The sequence below is a fragment of the Tamandua tetradactyla genome, chromosome 26 (genome assembly GCF_023851605.1).
Source record: "Tamandua tetradactyla isolate mTamTet1 chromosome 26, mTamTet1.pri, whole genome shotgun sequence".
Taxonomy (NCBI): domain Eukaryota; kingdom Metazoa; phylum Chordata; class Mammalia; order Pilosa; family Myrmecophagidae; genus Tamandua; species Tamandua tetradactyla.
Window position 1 is genome coordinate 22,086,023 of NC_135352.1, and position 17,194 is coordinate 22,103,216.

A 17,194-nucleotide genomic window follows, 5' to 3' on the forward strand; every position below is an offset into this window, starting at 1 on the left:
AACAGGTAGGATTTCCAATGTTTGGCACAATATTAACAACCTAGGAGAATACTCCTAGCAACCTCTACCTGTACATTTCCAAAACTGCACTTTTCATCACATATTTAAACGGCTGGGATTTTCTGACCAACTCCTCTGAGAACAGGAGCTAAGTTTTCCCCCCACAGCTGGGACCTTCTACATTGCCAGTCTTTGACCCTCCTGAACATGCCCAGCACATGGTATGAGGCTGATGAAAAATGAACCTATTATTCTAACAGCGAGGCTTTTTACTCGTGCCTTTTACTTACTACTGAATGTGAAAAAATAATCCTCTCTATGCATTTTGTATAAATGACTTGGTTTTATATGGTGCGGTCTAGTGTGAGGATCTCATAAAACAAGTACATTTTCCTTGGTAAAGAGGGCCTGTGACAGGGGTAAAAGTCTCCTTGGCGATGTGGGAGAGGACTCCCAGGGATGCACCTGGCTCTGACATTGTGGGATCAACAATTCCATCCTGACCAAAAGGGGGTAGAGAAGTGTAACTAATAAAGTATCAGTGGCAGCGAGAGTTCAAATAGATTCGAGAGGCTACTCTGAAGGTTGCTCTTACGCAAGCTTCAGTTAGACCTTGCTACCTATCATAACCTGCCAAACCCTAACCAGACTATTCCAGCCAATCCTAAAGACACCTAGGCAATATATAAGATTCCACAGGGGTTCCAGGCACTAGAGTAACTTTCCAGAAGCCTACAATCTCCAGACGGGTCCCTGGACCAGAAAAGTCCTGAAATCTAGAGGGCCCAGCCTCTCCAGAACATCAGATAGCTCCATCTCCCTACCCCATATTATTGACAACCCCTTCCAACATGTAAAAGTTAGAACGGCCACAGCTCAAACACCCCTGAAGAGAGGGATAGAAAAATCAAAGGTGATGGTGGAGTTATACAGAGAAGAGAGGATTTAACAAATGACTATGATTGCTGAATCATTAAACTGATATCTCGTTTAGTCTCCAGTATCTTAGAGCAGCTAGAAGTTAAAATTTTAAATTGTGGAATTGTAACCCATGTCAAACTCTGAAATATGTTCTACAACTAACTGCGGTGCTGTGCTTTGAAACTATTGCTTTTATGTATATGTGATTTTTCACAAAAAAAGAAAGGAAAAAGTTGATTGAGGTGATTAAAAAAAATATTTAAGCCCTCTAGCCTCCTATATTCTGGAGTAACTAGAAGGAAAAATCTGAGAGGATCGTATCATAGCCCATGACAAACTCTGGGATCTGCCCTATAACTACTCATTGAAGAGTGCTTTGAAAACTATTGCTTTTTTATTTCTTTGCTTTGTATATATGTTATACTATACAATAAAAAAGTTAAAAAAAAAAAAAAAGAGGTCCTGCAACCACTTCTTTTTCCTCTCCAATCCCAGCTCATAGGATTTTCAGAATCCCCACCTCACTTTAATTAAAGTCTATTAGGTTAGGTTAGTAGTAATATGTAATATAATTCAATACTGTAATTTATCTAAGAATGAGATGATTACAGTACAGTAAGTGCATTAAAAAAATAAAAATTTTAATAGGATAGGGTGATTTCAGCTGGTATTTCTCTGGGAAAATCAACTCCACTATCTTGACGCAGAGGTTGGGGTTGAATGAGTGGTCCACATTGAAACAGCATCTTTTAGAGTGGCTATCTCTCTACTGGCTTATTCTTGCGTGATCGACCAAACCAGCCAAGTGAGACAGGTTTTAAAAAGACTGGAAGTTTCACACCTGCAGTGGTAGAACTGTAACCCACGCCATAGTTCGAAATTTCTAGAACTACTTGTTAAAATGTACTTTGAAATTTACTGCTTTTTTTGTATATTTCACAGTAAATTTTTTTTTAAAAGAGTGGAGGTTGTGGCGGGGGTGAGGCTTAATTCACCTCATCTCAATCCTTCAAGATGAGGTGAAACAAACACGTTTTTGGACAAATCAAAATGGAGAAAGCTTTCTACAATTAATGTCAAAACACATGTGAAAAGGATATTCTTCAGGTGAAAAGAAAATTATCCCAGATGAGAGGTTCAAGATTCAGGATGGACTGAAGAATAATAATTGTTAATTAAACTCATATATCTAAATGAATAGTGAATGGATAAAGTAATAATGATATCCTTGGACTAAAACATCAATAAAGTGTAAAATACACCATAAAAATATATAGCCTACAAAAAAGGACATGCAGTTTCAACCTGATATTCATTGTCAACAATTATCTAGAAAATGTAGGCGATAAACACCAGAAGAAAATTATCTTCTCGTTTGTCAGTGAACACTGCTAAACACATCAAATGAAATACTTGTCTGACTTAAGATGAAGAAATATTGACTCTTCCTTCAAGTTTGGTATACACGTAAACAATGCCTGAGTTAAACATTTCCAAACTTCCAATGTAGAAAAAGTATAGAAAATAAGCTAAACATTTAACAATCAGCTTAACATATACTGTCATAAACATGATTTAAACTATATACTTATTCATAAAAGGATGTATTTTTACAACTCTCTTTACTACTCTTCTGACATGTGTGAATTTTTCTCAGAGGGACTTTTTTTCCCCCATGCCAATTTAGGACACAACCTTTCCTGAAATGGTTTAATTAACTGTGAAAGATCAAGATAATTACAACTAACTGGCAACATTGATTTTCTTTTTCCTCTGAAATGAGCTTCAAATATATTTACAAAGTATAAATATTTACATTAAAGAGAACAATAAGGTTACCTAATGACTTAAAACCCTTTCCATGGCACCTCACTTAGAAGACAGTATAGTTTCTTCGCATCTTTGCTTTTCTCTTGTGCTGTGCACACACTCTGGAAGCCCACCAGCCCTTCCCCTCTGCTCAGCACAACCCTGCCAGAAACATGAAATCAGTCCTCTCACAGCACTGGCATAATGACACTCCTGGAAATAATTTCCTTCACCTTTCAACCACTTTAAGAAACATCTGAACTGTACTTCACCTTCTTTCACTGCTCAATAAGATTCTATTCAACCCTACTCAAAAAGCAAGAGAAGCTTTAAGTGATTTTAAAACTTGCTTAGTTTTACTACTTCAAAATGAAATAAAGTTTCTAGGTTATAATAAAGGTAGGGTGCATGAGTTTTCTTACTTTTATTTATGTAACTAATTTATACACAAATTCACTAATTTAGGTAGGGCCTGTTAACAGCAAGTTTTAAATACAGCTTGCCTTGACAAATAAATACATTTTTACTAGTCTAATATGGAGCTTAAGTTAAAAGCTGAAAAACCAACTAGCTTTAATGAGTAAATAAGGTTATGTTATAATCAAACATTATTTACATGCAAATATGTACTTCAGATGTACATGAAAGCTATTTACTTAAGTGAAGCACATCTAGGTTCAACCTTATTTACACCCTAAATTTGTTCAACAAACTCTTCTTTGATTGTGCAAAAGAAACTGGAGTAATCCAAATTGCAAATTAGCTTATGGTGCATGATAATGAGTTTTACTGTATCTATTAAATGATAATGAGTTTTACTGTATCTATCCATATAGTAAAGATCATCCCCGAAATGAAAATTTCTTTTTTTCATCTTGGTCCAAATGAACAAGTCAGGAATTAATATGGTCATGGAAAACTGCCCACATAAAATAATAACTGCTAATAACTGCTGATTTCAAAGAATATTGTGCTCATTTAAAAAAAAAAAAAAAAAGATGATCCCCAGGGGAATCTTCTATAAAACCAAGTTTAGAAATAAATTTTTTAAAGCAAGAAGTTGTTGGCAGTGAAACTGTGTTCTCGGTTTTACTGGGTTGTTATAAACCAAGGAGAACCCTGGTCAAAGCAGACTTTTCTAAAGTAGGTTCCAGGCTGGCAGAGGTCCTCTAGTACCATCTCATCCCTCTTTCCTGCAGAGTGGAACCGCTCATCCTCTATCAGTCCAGTCCCCACCACTAGAAAGCCACGGCCAACACCCCTGAAAGCCGAAGGTGCAATGGCCACCTCCTTCCAGGCACCCCTGCTCCTGGACAAAGTCCAGACCCGTTTCAAGGAGTCCCCACAAAACTCACTCCTCCCACATACTGACCGCAGGATGGAGAGGAGAAGAAAGAAAGGGACTTAGGCCCCGATGGAGAAAAATGTCCTGCAGTAAGGCCTTCAAAAGACCTCAGGGTACATTTAAGCTTCCATAGTTTTGAAAAGTAACTCAACTTTGGGAAATCAGGAAGGCATTTTTCCCCAATGAATAAGTAGTATAGCCTATGAGGAGCACTGGAAATTAATTTGGGGGGAAATGTGAACTACACATACACCTGTCTGGGCATCAAGAAAAGACTCAATCAGTAATTCAGTATAAAACTACAATAATGAATCTAAGGAGAAGATGCTGGACAAATAATAACACTGTAATTGAATCACTAAAAACAAATGGGATGTGGGCCTAGTTTATATGATCATGGAACAAGAGATCGAAAGAGCTTTCAATCCCTGGGATTCTAAACCTTCTGCCCTGATTTCAAGGAATTCTGTTCCTTAATGGAATACGCCATGCACAACTATTTCTCAAGAACCTCTTCTATAGCGGCCTTCCCTCCAGGACATGAGGTCCCAGGAATAGATTTGAGAAGAATCTAATTCAGAAGTACGAGGAGAACTCTTTTAAAACTCTTCTTCAACCATGGTCACACAGTCCTTACACTGCGGTTCAGAAGTAAAAAAAAATTTTGTTTTTGAGAAGGTCAACAGATTTAGCTGCATTAACGAACTGCTGTAAGTCACAAGCTTTATGTGCACTTTCAGAAGACAAAACACAAAATGGGAAAAACATCTGTAACTGAAAAAGTTAAGAAAAAGTTCACTAAGAATACATTAAAAAGCTCTCATAAAGTAATAGAGAAATACACTACTATCCCAGGAGAAAAATGGACCCTACATTCAATTAAAGGGTAATAAAACAGTAAAATAACTATATATATTTTTTGTGTTCAATATCATTCGTAAACAAAGAAATGGAAATTTAAATACTGAGATAGCACTTCTAACCTGTAAAACTGACAAGAACTGTGTTTTTCTTTGAAGAACAGTTCTCCATGCTGACAAGAATGTAGTAACACAGATACTTTCATAGAGTGCTGATAATAGCATATTTTAATAAAACACTTTTTTCCCTTTGAACTACCAAATGTACTTCAAAGGACTCTATTCCTAATGACATACGCCCTGCAGATAAAGTTTAAAAAGGATACTCCTTAACCTTACAGCAGTATATTTTATAACAGTAATTAATAATAATTGGGGATAAAATTATAAGTCCAGCTTTAAGAAACAATTAATTATACATAAAATGGTTCAATAAATTGATGCATTCATACAGTGTAATATTATGTAGCCACTAAAATAATATTCTCGAGGAAATGTGATAACATGGAAATATTTTCAGGTATTAAGTCTCCAGAAAAAAATCAGAGTGCACCACTCTATATATTTATATTTCTGTAAACTATGTAACTGTAAAAAAGCATATATTTTGTTATATATTAAAAACAATAAAAGAAAATATTAACTGGTTATATTTGAATGGTAAGTTTAATGATTGTATCTTTTCTAAATCTACTAATTTTATTATACAGCATTGCTTTTGAAATCATATGCGATCAGGGCTAACAGAGCATGGCTATTAAATGTCATGCATTTTAAATGTCTAAGTCTAATAACTGTACTTTAGTTTCCAAGAAATGGTGCAGAAACGTATTTAAATGTCATAACCTTGTGAAATATTCCAAAAGCAACCCTGAATTACTGACACATAATTAAAAGGTACAGATCTTCTACCAGCACTACTTTCTCCACATAATGCTGGTTTTAAAAAGAACAGAGGAGAAAAGTTGGTGCAAGTTCCGTAAATAACTCCAGGGCCGTATTTTTGGTTGTTGCTGCTGTTAAGGAAAGCAAATAGTGCTAATCATTTCTTTGTATAACTTACCTTATGGAACAGAGAAATTAAGGGGGGAAAACCTATAAAAACACTTTATACACTCTGAAGCACTCTACAAATAGGGGATCATTGTTTAAATTATCCAACATTTCCTGCTGTAACCATCCCCGAAAAGAAATCTGTCTACAGAGTTGCACATCCTATTATGCAATTCCTTTTAGGGTTAATCACACACTTATAAGGGTGAATACCCACTCCTTGAAGAGGTCACAGGTTCCCTGGCGGAAGCAACTGCTTTCCTTTTCATCCCTCTCGGTCCTTACCTCGTCTCTCTCCACTCCTAACACCTCAACTCTCACCCTTTGCCCGCAGAGCTCGATTCATGGGGGAGGTTTGAATTCCAATCACCTGGCAAAACATGAAAGCTTTCACCTCCCTCTTTTGCCTAAAACTCTGATTCGGAGTCAAACACACAAAACAAGCAAACAAAACACCCAGGCAATTCTTTCTAAGAAAGGTTCCTACTGAAACAGTCCTAAATGGAGCCCGTGAAGCTTTATGCAGGCTAAACGAAGAGTTAACCTCTTCATTCCCACTTTCAATTAAAATACTCAAAATCAAAACCAACAAATAACTTAGTAAAAGAGTGTCTCGAAACGAAGCGGACAAAAAGATTTGCTCACGATAAGGAAACCCTTAAGCTCACTAATTACTGCACAGCAGCCAATCAGACGCCTTTAGCTCCGCGGGGATTTGTCTAGAGAGCTCCAAAAGCAAATGCAAACGGCGGGGGGATAAGAAGGCCCGGGAGAGAGGACTTGGGGAATTGCAGCGACCCCGACTCGCCCACACGCTCAGCCCTGATTACAGGGATACTGAGAACCGGCCCGAGCGCCCAGGGAGCTGGCTGGGGACTGCTGGGGAACTGCGGGTCAAATGCCTGCCGGGCGGCTTCCGGCCGAGGGCTGGTGCTCGCAGTCTACCCTAAAACCCTTGGGTCATTTTTCAAGGTGACAGCCACGAGATTCGCATCCGTCCCTTCCGTCCGAGCTGCGCTGACCTCCCGGGAGACCTGCTCTCCGCGGCCTCCGCTCCGCCCGGGGCCGCCCCCTTTCCAACTCCCCCCCCCAAGTTTGGCACCTAAGCCCCCCCAAATATTCACCCGGCCCCCGCCAATACCGCCGGCACCCGAAATGTGGCCCGCGTCACCTCGCAACTGCGGAGAAGCTGGGCAGCGGGAAGCGACTCAACTCGGCCCTTCCCCGCAGCGCCGCCGAGCGAACCCCGAGCCCTGCGGGAAGCCGGGGCGCGGAGGTGGGGGGTGGGGGGGGCGAGGCGAACTCTCCCAGCCCCCGGGGCGCCTTTGGGATCCTCGGCGGCGCGCGCTCCTGGCCTGGCCCGGCCCACCCCGGGAGGCCCGCGGGGCAATCAGCGCCAGCCTGGGGCACAGCCGCACCTGGGGACGTGCGGCTCGTCCCCACCCCCCACCCCTGCGGAGGCTGCACCCAGGCGGGGGACTCGGAGTCCGAGACGCTCCGGCCACCCCACGTCTCGGGCCGCGGGCGGGTGGAGCAGGGGCGGGGAGTTCGGGAAACTTGCAAACCGAAAAAAAGCACCCGCGCGGCCTCTGACCCCCTCAACCCGCTGCAGCTCCCCCCGAGCGTTCCCAGTCCCCCGTCCCGCAGCTGGACGCCAAGGCCAGCGCGTCCAGAGGGGGCTGCGCCCCCGGAAACTTGAAGGAAGCGCGGGGCTGTACCTTCGGGCGCTGGCCGGGAGGTCCCGCAGCGCTCCCCGGCCGCTCGGCAGGTTGGCGGGCTCCGCTCGGCTGGGCTCGGCTCGGCTCAGCTCAGCTCCCTGCTCTCGCGCTCCTGCGTCCAATCTCCGGGCTCCGCGCGCTCCCGGGCTAAGTGCGAACGCGCCCCACGCCCCGGGGCCTCCGCCCAGAACGTCGCTGCACCTGTTACCACCGGCGACGCGGAGCCCCCGGCTGCTGCCGCCGCACCTGGCCACACCGCGCGTCCCCAGGCCACGCAGGTTCCCGGCCCGGCCGCCGAGAGAGGTCTTGCCCCCCCCCCACACTCCTCTCTTGCCACCTGCGTCCTCAGTCCCAGCTGCCCGTCCTTTGCAGCCGAGGGGTGGGGGACGCAGGCAGCGGCAGAATGATTGGGGTGGAGACTTGATAGGACCTAGCATTGATGGCCTCCGGGACGCCCCGCTCCTGGTCGGTGTTCAGGTCGTACTTCCAGGAAGTTTACTAGCAAGCACCTATTCAAGGTGAGAGAAATGAATATTCCACAGTTATTAGATCTTTGAATGAAAAATGGAAAGGAAAATAGGGAGAGAAACTAGGTCCAGCGCACTTTCCTGGAAGCACAGACTGAGCCCTTACTGTTTACTAAACTGTGCAAATTTCATCCATAATTCTCATTTAGGCCCACAAAATATTTTCTTCTCTAAGGCATATTTTGAAGGCAGAGCTTCTCCAAAAATGATCTTCCACCTGAGACATAATGTTACAGAACCACTGAATGTCAGGCACCATGAATTCAAAACTTGAAAACCTTTTTTTTTTTGGTAATTAACTGATTTAGATTTGCTAAAAGCTTTTAGGAAAGGTAAGCTTTTTCTGAGAATAAATCTGAGGATGCTGTATTTCACAGTTTTTTATACCATGAATATCAGATCAACTTATATTGCCATTTACAATTGTAAAGCTTTTTCATGTTCCATTATTTCCTCACAGTAATACCCAAGTGTGTGTAGCTCATTATTTCAATTTTGCAAGTGAGGAAATTGAAGTTCAGAAAAGTCAAGTGGCTTGTCTAAAGTCATGTAGCTAGTAAAAGGTAAGTGCAAGCCAGCCATGCCTGACTCTTGAATCATTTTGTTCCATTAAATGATGACACCTCTCATGTGTTTTGAAGTCCTTCTTGTAAAGATCGATATGTAACTAATACCATTCATGACTTCAGGAATATGTATGCAATTATTTTTTAAATATTTTAAGAGATTTTGTTTTAAGAGGTTAAAAAAAAAAAACTGTGCTGGTTTGAAAGTGTTGTGTATCCCAGTAAAGCCACATCCTTAATCCTGATTCAATATTATAGGGTAGATACCTTTGGGTAGATTGTTTCCATGGAGATGGACCCACTCAATTATGGGTGTGGCATTTTGATTAGCTGGGGATGTGACTCTGCCCATTTAAGGTGGGCCTTGAGTAGTTTTCGGAGTCCTTTAAAAGGGAAACATTTTAGAGAAAACATAGTTACTTCAGACCTGACAGAGGTGCAGATATTTAGAGATGCTTGTAGTGCTGACAGAGAGAGCAGACCCCCAGGCACAGGCATTTGAAGATGCAGAAGCCAGCAGACTTGGCCATGTGCCTGCCCATGAGATGCTAAGCAAGCCAGAACCTGGAGAGAGCAAAGGGAAGCTAAAATATGAAGTCCAGAGTTTCTCCCCAGAGCAGCTAAGTGAAGGCCCACAGAACCTTAGAGAGGAACCACTGGCGTCAGAACCTGGAAACAAAAGAACCAGGAACAAGGATGAGCAGATGCCAGCTAAAGAAAGGCCCCTGTGACAGACATCAGACTTTTTTAAGTCAAAGATATCTTTCTCTGGATGCCTTAGTTTGGACTTTCTTATGGCTTTAAAACTGTAAACTTGTAACTTAAATTCTCTTTTTAAAAGTCACTGCATTTCTGGTATATTGCATTCTGACAGCATTTAGCAAACCCAAACGAACAGCACTGAATGATCCTCCCTTATGCAAAAGCAAAAACAAAAAACAAGAATCTGACTGTTGCTGCAAGTTGAGTCTTTTATGCTAATTAGCAGCATGCTTCCTCTCTAAATAGAATATTCCCTGTATTAAACCTATCATTTAAACTTTATAACTCTCATGTGACCCAGCTGATTTGGTTCAGCCCTCCACAGTTCTATTGTGTGACTTAGCTATATCTATAAATATAGAACCTGTTTTACTTCATTTTTCTGTGGGATGAATTAAAAAAAAAAAAAAAAAACTCTGCTAAGTAATTAGATACCTTTGTGGTCATTGGGGAATCTGACACTTTACTTCTAATTGCATTCACATAAAAACAGGAATTATTTTCTAGGGTCATCATCAGGGACTCTGAAAAGACAAGTATGTTGGAAATAGGGTCAATTGGTGTTTCTGTCCATCTCAATTCTGGGCATGTGGCCATGTTCCTGATATCTCAGCACTAACTTTAACCTGGTACAGACCTGGGAACAATATTAAGGGTCAGCTGGGAGCTACACTTAACTCTGTGGCCCTTTGTTCTAAAAATATGTCAGTATATATTTTCTCCCCCTTAGAAAAATGTAAATTAACACCATATTGAGGAATCTTTTTTTTTTCACCTAACAGACTAGCAAGGTAAAAAAGTTTGATAATAGTCAGAGTGACCCCTTTCAAAGGCAATTTCCAATACCTATAAAAATTACAAAGACACATATCCTTTGAGTCAACAAGTCCATATTTATGAATTTATCCCACTACAGGCATGAGAAATGGCATGCATATAAAAGCTTGTTCATTTCAGCATTGCTTATAACAACAAAAGATTAAGGTGAAAAGTATAAATGTTTGTTAATAAAGGACTGATAAATCAGGATACATCCCAAAAATGAAATCCTATGAAGACTTAAAAAAAAGAGTGTACTTTTATGGAATGATCTCCATGATATATGACGTATGAAGTCAAAAAAGCAAAATGCAAAACAGCAGAATAATAGTATGCTACCATTTCTAACAAAAAGGGGGAAATTATAAACAGTTGCACGTATATAAATATATACATACATTGGCTTGTATAAGTATAAAATATCTCTGAAAAAATCTACCAAAATCTGACAAACTGCTTGTATCTTATGAGGGGAGCCAGGAGCTGAAGGGCAGGGAAGAAGAGAAACTTTTCCCTAGATATAATTTTGAACTTTTTGAATTTTGAATCATGTAAATATAGTACCTATTTCCGATTTTATAAAATGTTTCACCATTTGAAGTTTTGTCCCTAGGAACGACTAAGTTTCTTTTCCTGCTAATTGCATGCATAGATAAAATAAATGATCAAATTTCTCAGGCAAAATATGGGGGGGTATCACAAAATGCTCAATAGATACTTTCAACTCTATTTCTTCTCATTTATCTAAAAAGTAAGATTTTGGTATATAAAACTCTAGCAAATATGCTGTTAGTGTGGTGAAAATGACGCATTAGAAAATTGCTTAGAATTTCATTAGCATTGACACCTGGCTAGAATTTCCAGCTAACTTTCCCAAAGTCACATTTAATCAAAAATTAAACAACACCAGCCTTAACTCCTAAGAAGTGAATTCCCACCACCTGGATTTGAATACTGAGGAATTACTTCCATGGGAATCCCATAGAGTCATTTCTATTTTGTTCCCAAATGAGTTTCTTTTTAAAAATTTTGTTACTTATCAATATTTATTTATACCACCACTTCATTCCATGAGGAAATTGAACAAATCCAAAAGAAAGGCCCAGTATAACTTTAAAAGTAAATATTTAGAATTATAAAATGGGACCTGAGGAAAAAGAGTATACACACTGTTGAGCAGCAAATTAAGCTGTGAGTATCCTGGTGGCCAAGTGCCCTAACCAGTTACAGAATGGCCAGTTTCAAAAAGGGGTTGATAGTTCCTTAGAAGAAGCAAAGATTTGCCTAGCACTAAATTCAAAAGGAGAAAAAGAAATCACTTATGTTTCAGAACAAGACTATTGCATAAAAAATAACATCTTATTGAAAGTACTATAAGGACATTTTTTTTTCTTTGTAGGCTGTATGGCGGGCGTCACATTTCATTCTTTTTCCATGTGAGTATCCTCTTATTGCAGCACCATTTGCTGAATTTTTGTTTGGTTTTTCATTTGTCTATTTGCTTGTTTGTTTGGGAAGTGCATGGGTGTAAAGAATTTTATATGGCTATTCATAGTGGCTTCGAATAAGAACCAAAAGTATTACAACAAAATTCAACTCGATGAAGATATTTATGGAGTCAGAGACTGAGTGGTCCAAGGCTTGTAACAGCATAATGGAATCAAGGATTGACTCACTGTAAATAGAGAGGTGTTTGGACAACAGAGCCTTCAGATGTGCTTCTGAAAATAAGATATGTTCATGGTAAAAAGTCCAGAATACCTGCAAACTCCTTGCCTCAGAGATAGAGAGATACACTTTATGCAACATTCCAGAAATTTTCTATTCAGCCAGCCATTTGATAGGTATGGAAAAAAATGGTTAAATGTTGCATGTAGGCTCTAACAAAGACTCAGAATGCTGGAATTTTGTGATACTGTTGATGATCTTTTTCCCATTTTTGTTGAGAGAAATTGTATATTACAAATAGCCACATGACTTTTAAAGCTTGTATCCCAAGATGGTGAGCCATGCATAGTCATATACACAAACTGACCAGCTGTAGCAATGATGGCAAAGCAAGAAAATAAAGAGTATGAGAGCGGTGAATGGTCCTGATTTATTTATAAATCACTCTCTGGGTTCCTAATTAACCAGTTTTCTTGGTGGGCTTGTGCCTCAAGCAGACTGTTCTCTCAATGTTCTCTCAATGAAGGATGATTATCATTGCAGGGATGCTTTTCCTTAGAAGTCTGCAATTTGCAAATAGACTTTCAAGAAGTGAGTTCCTTGTTGCAAATTCAGAACTATGACATTAATTAGAACATATAGTTTCCTTTTATCTAAAGGACCTAAGAATATCTGAGAAATCCTCCTCTCCCCACACTGTGGAAGGTATCTTCAACCATCCTTCTATTCCAATTATAGACTCTGTTGAAGAAACTGTTCTTATTGCATGATGCCAAAATTATTTTTGGTCACATACAAACAAGTTGTTCTGCAATTCTGCTGTGGACCTTCTCATATTAGGAAGAAATTAAGAAAAATATAGCACCACTAGTTTGTTATGCAACCTCTTTGACAATGTTTGCTTTGCTTAAAATGCCATGACTAAAGAAACTACTGGTCTGTGTAATTCACTCATGACAGTGAATCATTGCTGTGACACACTTGTACTTGGTTAGGCAGTTGCTCCAAACTGATGGAGCCTGCCCTTAAAAGAGGATGTATTTTCAATTTCAAAGTATTTATTGCTTTGTGACAAATATTCATAACAAATCTGTAGCTTTAAGGTCTTATATCTTAAAGACTAACACAGACTATTAGACCTTTTGAATTTGCTTTCAGCTTATCTCTCTGGCCTTGTTCTCTTGACCAAAGGCAAGCCCTGGGCTAGCTGGAGGCGGTCTTCAACTTGCCTACACCCCCTGGGCCCCTGCTGATTGAACCGTGACAACCCAAGAAGAGTGCAGAGTCATAAGACCTAAGTGGGTTCAGCTTTGCAGCTTTGTGACTGGTTCCCAAAGCCCAAGTCCTGTCTACTGATTGAATTTTAGTTCCTTCCTTATGTCTCAAATTTTTTTTTTTTGCCATGGACAGGCACCAGGAATTGAACCCGGGTCTCTGGCATGGCAAGAGAGAAATCTGCCACTGAGCCACCGTTGCACCTCCCCTTGTGTCTCAAATTTTTTATCTTGATTCATGGATCCTGATCCATGTCGACGCTGGGATCTACTCCCTCTATGCCCCCCCAACCCCTCGCAAGGGGTATGCCATCAGATGGGCCAGGGGGTTCCACAGCTAACAAATATTTGCAAATCATAGTGATGTAGGAAGAACCATAAACCTAGTGATCAACAGCAATTACTCCTCATGCTATTACATAAGCATTCCTCAAAATATAATCACTCTCCTAGACGTGAGATGGCAATCCAGGAAAGAGCCACTGAAAATATTATCACCAATATTTCCTATGTTCAGTGAATATGGACTAAAACTCTATTTGCCTAAATTACATTGAAGTGTGTTGTCACTGTAGGTTAGTGCCTGATTAGTTCACCCGAAGGTCAGACCATCTTCCCTTTTAGCATCAAAAACCCCTCAGGTTGCCAACCCAGGACATTCATTAGCACCCCCGAAGGTTTATCTGTCTTTGGTTGGATAAGTATACTTCTGATCTATGTTTGAGATCAAGCAAAACTGTGGTTAATACCAACTAATTTGCAAACCGATTATCTGCTCTAGAAACCCACAGCTAGTTATTTTTGTTTAACCCAGGACAATTTTCCTTTTTTAATTCCCCATCTCATTTTATTATTGTCTGCAAATCTTAAGTAGGAGAAAAAAAAAAAACTACTACAAACAAAACAAAAATTTCATTCTCACTCCAAAACTGAACATACGAATTTGAGTTAGAAGATTTAGTTTTAACAAATTGATTTGATCTGTCTGTATCTCAGTTTCACTTTTCTAAAATTAGTTCTTAATTTAAAATTAGTTACCTTATGGAGTTGTGGTGAGGATAAAATATAAGGCATTCTTATTAATGTGGCTATGATTTGTATATTGTGCCATGCTTGGAATTACTGATGTCATTCATTTCCCTTTGCCCCAGCCTGTGAACTTGGGGCTACGGAAAGATCTGCCATCCAAAATAACATTTCCTTCAGTCTCCCAAGGTCTGCCATCCCTCCTCAGCTTGGGCTTTCAGTGCAGCCCAAGTGGGTAGACCAGTAGCCTCTAATCTTTTCTGCTTATATGTCTTTATTAAAAAAAAATTGAGTATGCATTCCCATATTTATTTATTTATAAATTACATATAGCACCAGAGTACTATGCTTTGTACATTAGCACGATGCGTTAGATATGTAATAAACGATACGCAAAAATAGAAAAGGTTAAGATTTTAAATATATACATATGAAAAGAAGCTATTGTATTCTCCTCCCACACCCCGGCAGACAGTCTTGGTTAAACTCTGGAGTCCTGAAGGTCTCCCACTTTGATCTCTCCCTAAAAAGTTCAAAGACAAAACTGAATATCACTTTTAATGCTACTACGAGAGTTACCTGTTTTAAGAGTTTGGCACTGTAGGTACCTCTTCCGTAGGTTTCCTCTGAAATCCATATACTTGGAAGCAGTCCTTGAGATACTAGTTTAGCTAATTCAAACCTTGCCTCCGGGAAGCTATTAACCTTCTTTAATGTTGAGATATAACACAGACACCAAAAACTGAACAACCGTGTTGACATCAAAGCATATTTTGCTAATAGTTTCCATATGCTATTTACATTAATTTAATCTAACCAACACCACAAACCTCTGAAGTAGGACTGTTCTAGTTTGCTAGCTGCCAGAATGCAATATACCAGAAATGAATGGCTCTTAAAAAGGGGAGTTTAATAAGTTGCTAGTGTCAGTTCTAAGGCCAAGAAAATGTCCCAATTAAACAAGTCTATAGAAATGTCCAATCAAAGGCATCCAGGGAAAGACACCTTGGTTCAAGAAGGCCGATGAAGTTCAGGGTTTCTCTCTCAAGTGAGACGGCACATGGTGAACACAGTCAGGGTTTCTCTCTCATCTGGAAGGGCACATGGCGAACACAGCGTCATCTGCTAACTTTCTCTCCTGGCTTCCTATTTCATGAAGCTCCCCGGGAAGCATTTTCCTTCTTCATCTCCAAAGGTCTCTGGCTAGTGGACTGTCTGCTTCATGGTGCTGCAGTATTCTCTGCTCTCTCCGAATCTCCTATTCTCCAAATTGTTTCCTCTTTTATAGGACTCCAGTAAATTTATCAAGACCCACCCAAATGGGTGGAGACATGTCATCACCTAATCCAGTTTAACAACCACTCTTGATTAAATCATGTCTCCAGGGAGATGATCTGATTACAGTTTCAAACATACAGTATTGAACAGGGATTATTCTACTTAATAAAATGGGATTTTGATTAAAACATGGCTTTTCTACAGGACATACATCCTTTCAAACCAGCACAAGGACTTAAATCCAGCTCTTTATAAACCCTATGCCCATTTCACTTGGAAATGTGAGAAATTTTGACACTATGAAGAAATAGGAATCAATTAAAGTGCAACGGAGGAGAGAGAGCTGCTTTAGCATAAGTAAACCCTGGGAAGTCCTTTTATTTTTTTGTCAAAACATTGTTGTTGGATTGGATCTTTGAAGTAGGATTATGGAAATTATTAAAATGAAGAGGATGACATTGGTGAAAATAGAAAGCATAGGAAAATATATTTACAAAAATGTAAAGAATAATATTTATTAGAAAGATCCCAAGGCAATTCAGAAAATAAAGAAAAGGATCCTGAGAAATTAAGTATTTAAATAGCAGTAAATGATAGCTTGATAGGTAAGATGAATTCAAGAATTCCTTTGTTAAAATTCTGATTTGCCAAGATTAATTATGATAATGTTCATAAAGTTAATAATAGCAAATCTTGATTGTATACCATGCACTATTTATATATGTTAATCATTTAAACACTCAAAGCAACCCTATGAAGTAGTCATTATTATATCCATTTTGGAAATGATAACATTGAAACTCAATCTGGTAAAAATATGCCCAATGTCACACAGCAAATAAATAACAAAATAATGATTGAATTCCAGGTCTGTTTGATCTATGAGCATAGGCACTTACAAATTGTGTGTTTATAACTTTGTTTCTTCACAGCTCTGTGTTTGATTTACATTTTTTTTTTTAGGTGCATGATCCAGGAATCAAACCCGGGTCTCCCACGTGTAAGGCGAGCATTCTATCACTGAACCACCCGTGCAATCTTAATTTACTTTTATGCTCCAACCCCAGATGTATGGCTCAAGTATAATACACAGCCTTAAAAACTAAAGATTATTTTTTACTAAGAACGGACCAGGACTAATTATACAATCTGCTGTTAAACTCTTTTAATGAGCACACACTAGAATCAGGTCACACTAGAAACAATTTATTTAAGAACCAGAGGGTACTTCTGTTACCGCTGTCATAGAACAAAGAATAATAAATGAATTAAATGTTTTTGTATATTACATGTTTTCATATTTAAAACTTTAATGGTTAGGGCTCTCTAGGGAAACAAGAACTGACTGGATATGTATATATATATATATATATACATGTGAATATATATATACATTATATATATATGTGTGTATATATATATATATATATATATATATATATATATATCATGTGAATATTACAAGTTTTTTAAGATTTGTCTTGCATGACTGTGCAGCTGCACAAGTCCAAATTCCATAGGGCAGGCCACAAGCTTGGAACTCAGATGAAGGTTTTCAATGAATTTCC

General features: G+C 39.3%; 1 protein-coding gene and 1 long non-coding RNA gene across 3 annotated transcripts in view; one reads left to right on the top strand and one right to left on the bottom strand.

The window, feature by feature from the left end:
- The window catches only part of MTUS1 (microtubule associated scaffold protein 1), a 154,932-nt gene extending 147,090 nt beyond the window's left edge, over positions 1–7,842 (bottom strand). For both annotated transcript variants that reach the window (XM_077144363.1, XM_077144362.1), the window contains exon 1: positions 7,707–7,842. The gene's annotated coding sequence lies outside the window, so the exon portion shown is untranslated. The remainder of the gene's footprint in view (positions 1–7,706) is intronic.
- Positions 7,843–7,929: 87 nt separating this feature from the next.
- On the top strand, positions 7,930–16,970 carry LOC143669768 (uncharacterized). Its single transcript, XR_013169049.1, has 3 exons — positions 7,930–8,224; positions 11,780–11,816; positions 16,590–16,970. It is a non-coding gene; the product is annotated as an uncharacterized LOC143669768 (long non-coding RNA).
- The last annotated feature ends 224 nt before the right edge of the window (positions 16,971–17,194 follow it).